Genomic DNA, 4,942 nt, shown 5'->3' on the forward strand with positions numbered 1-4,942 from the left:
TATGTTGTGGCCACAAGGTGGGTATTTTGAACTGCTTGATCCGCCTCCACTTGCTTCGCATTGCATTACTAGGTGAACCTGTGAAGAACTAAGGAAACCATTAATTTTCTTATTCAAGAGTTCTACCTGATTAGAGAGCAAGGTGACCGTATCGACATTATAAACACCGGCTGTTTTCATTGGTTTTGTCTTCATGACTTGCCACTGATAGTTATTCAGTCACATCTCCTCTATAAATTCATAGGTATCTTCAGGTGTCTTATTATTGATGGTTCCGCCAGTAGCTGCGTCAACCATTTGTCGAGTCGAAGGATTCAAGCCATTATGAAATGTTTGAACCTGTAGCCAAAGCGGTAACCCATGGTGAGGGAATTTTCTTAAGAGGTCCTTGTATCTCTCCCATGTATCATAAAGTGTTTCTAAATCCATCTGCACAAAGGAAGAAATATCATTACGTAATTTAGCTGTTTTAGCCGGTGAAAAATATTTTAATAAAAAATTTTCAGTCATTTGTTCCCAAGTAGTGATTGACCCTCGTGGAAACGAGCTCAACCACTGTTTAGCTTTGTTTCTAAATGAAAAATGGAATAACCGAAAACAAATGGTATCATTAGAAACGCCATTAATTTTAAACGTATCACATAGTTCCAAAAAGTTTGCCAAGTGAGCGTTGGGATCCTCGTCCTGCAAACCATCAAACTGAACAAACTGTTGTATCATTAGGTTTCAATTCAAAAGTATTTGCGGCTACAGTCGGTCTAACTATACTCGATTCAGTTCCTGTTAAAGAAGGATTAGCATAATCATACATAGTACGCGGAGCAGGATTCTAATTAACAGCAATCGCAGGAGGTAGCAGATTTTCTCGGTTTTTAGCCATCTCCTCAGATGTTGTTGAAGTATCGCCCTCTTGCTCGTCCTCTGTGTATCTTAGGCTTCGTCTTATTTCTATCCAGTTTCTGCGAATTGTGCGGTCGATCTCACCTCAAAAAGTAGTGGTCCTGATGGGTTTCTTCTGGTCATAAACTAGAAAAACCTGTCAGAAGGAAATAAGAGAAAAATTAGAAAAAAAAATAAAAATTAAAATTGTAATAAAAGTAAAGTGGCTAAAGTAATAAAAATTGAGTTTTCCTAATATCCTAATTCCCCGGCAACGGTGCCAAAAACTTGATGCGTGATATTCGTAACTGGTTTTAAAGATTTATAAATGAAACGTTCTTGAGACTAACTTATTATCACGATTAAGGCAAGTGTACCTATCGAACAAGAGTATAGTTCAAAGAAGACCGGATTGTCGAACCCAAAGGAACTACAGTACTAGTATTTACTTCCTTTTTATTATCTAGCCTAAAATTTAAGAGGTTTGGTTGTCTAAACTAATTACTAACTAAGAATGCACAGAAAGAAAAATTTGGGAAAATACTTTTGGGAAAATTCGATTGATTGAGACAATACCTAAGGACAAATCCACCTAGACTTCACTTGTTATTTGACCCTGAATCAGACGATTTATTCATTTGACTTAATCCTTAGAAATCCCTAAGTTATATTATTATCTCTCTCGAGACTAATAACGTCGAACCCTAGGTTGAATAATTGAAATCTCTTTCTAGTTAACACCCTAGAATTGCATTAACTCGATCTATGGATTCCCTTATTAGGTTTCACCCTAATCCAGTAAAATCTTGTCACCTATCTCTAGGCGCACAATCAACTCTGCTTAATTATGACAAATTTACTCTTAGACAGGCTCTATTCCTCCTCTGAATAAGAGCTTAACTTGAATCAATATATTGGAAAATCAAAACAAGAATTAAGAACAAGTCAAATATTTATCATACAATTCAGATAATAATAACAACATCTGTCTTAGGTTCCATTCCCCTTAGGTATTTAGGGGTTTAGTTCATACTTATGAAAGAAAACATCTCAAAAGCATAAAGATAACAGAACATAAGAAAACCCAAAACTCTTGAAGGAACTTGAAGGGAGATCTCCAGTCTTGATGATGAATTTGGCTCTTGAGATGAATCAATCGGCTTTCCTTGAGTAATTTCTTGCATCCTACTCTACATCCCCCTTCCTAAGTGCCTCTTCAAGTTTTTAAATAGGCTTTGGAATGCCTAAGAGCCGTCAAAATTGGCATTTTTTGAATTGGACTAAACTTGGGTTCGACAAGGACACGCCCGTGTGCAATTACTGAAAGCCATGGTCAAGGCTATTAAATGGGCATGGACGTGTGATCCACTCGTGTAAGTCGTGCTTCGATCCTACCAAATTGACACGACCGTGTGACACATCCGTGTGAGGAAGTCCAAGATGTGTTGTTTTCCTATGTAGGTCAATTTTCTCCGTTTTTGGCCCGTTTCTCACTCTTTTTACTCTCCTATGCTCTCCTAAGTATAAAACATGAAATTAAAGGATTAGGAGCATCGAATTCACCAAATCTAAGAAGAAACCATCCATAAATGCGTTAGGCATGGGGTAAAAATATGTATAAATTACGGTTTATCAACGGGTGGTGGGCACGGGCGTGTTGCATGACTGTGCTAAATTCCCAGTTTCAACCACAGTTCCTAGACACGGGCGTGTCGTACACCCGTATTGGTTTGACAGACTTGCCCACGGCCACGTTGCACAGCCGTGGCCACTTATCGTATCCCTTGCTGAGGAAAAATTTTGCCCTGTTTTCACACGGCCGTGTCTCCTCTCGTGGTGTGGGCACGGCCTAAGGCACGCCCGTGTGCCATGCCGTGTGGATTAAAGAACCTGTGTTTCAGTGACTCAGTTAGTAATTAGATGTTAAAACTAAAATTTTTAAAGAAGTTATCATCGTTAGTGCTCGGGTTGCCTCCCGAGGAGCGCTTATTTATAGTCTAAGCTCGACTTTACCTTTCTGGTGCATGGTCATGGTGGTGCGAGGAGTTTACACTCCTCATCCCTACTATCAATTTTATCAACATATGGTTTAAGAAAAGTATTGTTTACCTGAAAAGTGCCAAATTTGGGATGAATTACCTCGACTGTACCATATGGGAAAATACTGAGTACCGTAAGAGGGATTGCTTCGTTAGGTTCAGAAGTGGCGATGCGAGGGTCTGCTGCATCTAATAGTACTTTGTCTCCAACCTTAAGTTGATTTGGTTCGACATTGAACTCGTCATGGCGTGGTTTTAGTTTATCGTGTGTCCTCGGTTTATTTGTCCGCCATTCATCTAGCTCATCGATTTGTAACATTTGTTCTTCATGGATAGGTTCTTTGTTGTTGCTTGGCTTATGTATGCTCTTCGAACCTATTTTCTACAAATAAGGTTGCACTATATGGTTAGTTTTAGCCAAATGATTTGTACAGTCACCTTCGATTTTTGATGTGTTATTCGAATTACGAGCTTGAAGGGTGATTTTTTCGTCTCCCACACGAAGTGTGAGTTCACCTGTGCCAACATCAATTATTTTTTTAGCGGTTGCTAAAAAGGGCCTCCCTAAAATTAAAGGAACGTTACTATCTTCCTCTATGTCTAGAACAACAAAATCAACTGGGAATATAAATTTGTCAATTTTAACGAGTACATCTTCAATAATCCCCCTAGGAAATTTGATTTTTTTATCGGCTAATTGAATACTCATCCTAGTTTGTTTGGGTTTCCCAAGACCTAGTTGCTTAAACATTTTGTAAGGCATAACATTGATACTAGCCCCTAAATCAGCCAAAGCATTATTAACATCTAGGCTACCAATTAAACAGGGAATCGTAAAACTCCTTGGATCTTTTAATTTGTTGGCCAGCTTATTCTACAGTATGGCTAAGCAAACCGCATTTAGCTACACATGCGACGCCTCATCCAACTTTTGCTTATTTTTTAAAAGTTCCTTTAGGAATTTGACTGCGTTTGGCATCTGCGAAAGAGCTTTAATAAATGGTAAGTTAATATGTAACTTCTTTAATAATTTAAGGAATTTACCAAATTGTTCGTCTGTGCGGTCTTTTCTTGTCGCGTTGGGATATGGTACACGAGGTTTGTACTCTTTACTTACCGGTTTTTGGTCATTGTGGTCCACCTCACCTTTACCTTTACTTACCACAGCTTCTTGCCTCAGTACTGGTTTAGGTACAACTAACCCTTCATCATCTTGAATGGTAATTGCATTGAGTTGCTCCCTTGGGTTAGATTCAGTTTTACTCGGCAGGCTACCTTGTGGTCGTTCAGATATCAATTTAGCGAGCTGACCTATCTGAGTTTCAAGCCCTTGGATCGATGCTTGTTGATTCTTAAGTGCTATCTCAGTATTCTAAAAATGAGTTTCTGACACCGAGATGAATTTTGTTATCAACTCCTCAAGGTTCAGCTTTTTCTCTTGTTGGTAGGGTGGTTGTTGGAAGCCTGGAGGTGGTGGTGTCTGATTTCCTTGGCCTCCCCATGAAAAATTTGTGTGTTTGAGATCGAGGATTATTACCCAAGTAATTTAACTGCTCATTCTCTATGTTGTGGCCATAGGGTGGGTATTTTGAATTGCTTGATCCACCTCCACTTGCTTCGCACTGCATTACTGGGTGAACCTGTGAAGAACCAAGAAAACTGTCAATTTTTCTATTCAAAAGTTCTACCTGATTAGAGAGCATGGTGACCGAATCGACGTTAAAAACACCGGCTGTTTTCATTGGCTTTCTCCTCATGACTTACCACTGATAATTATTCAGTGACATCTCTTCTATAAATTCATAAGCATCCTCAAGTATCTTATTATTGATAGTTCCACCAGCGGCTGCGTCAATCATCTGTCGATTCGAAGGATTCAGGCTATTGTGAAACGTTTGAACCTATAGCCAGAGTAGTAACCAATGGTGAGGTCACCTTCTTAACAAATCCTTGTATCTCTCCCATGCATCGTAGAGTGTTTCTAAATCCATCTGCACAAAAGAGGAGATATCATTATGTAATTT

At 39.0% G+C, this 4,942-nt stretch overlaps 2 non-coding genes across 2 annotated transcripts; both read left to right on the top strand.

Annotated features, from left to right (window-relative positions):
* The first annotated feature begins 355 nt into the window (after window positions 1-355).
* LOC128286173 (small nucleolar RNA R71) lies at window positions 356-462 on the top strand. The gene has a single exon (XR_008276718.1). It is a non-coding gene; the product is annotated as a small nucleolar RNA R71 (small nucleolar RNA).
* Window positions 463-4,835: 4,373 nt separating this feature from the next.
* LOC128286137 (small nucleolar RNA R71) lies at window positions 4,836-4,942 on the top strand. The gene has a single exon (XR_008276682.1). It is a non-coding gene; the product is annotated as a small nucleolar RNA R71 (small nucleolar RNA).

The sequence above is a fragment of the Gossypium arboreum genome, chromosome 12 (genome assembly GCF_025698485.1).
Source record: "Gossypium arboreum isolate Shixiya-1 chromosome 12, ASM2569848v2, whole genome shotgun sequence".
Taxonomy (NCBI): Eukaryota; Viridiplantae; Streptophyta; class Magnoliopsida; order Malvales; family Malvaceae; genus Gossypium; species Gossypium arboreum.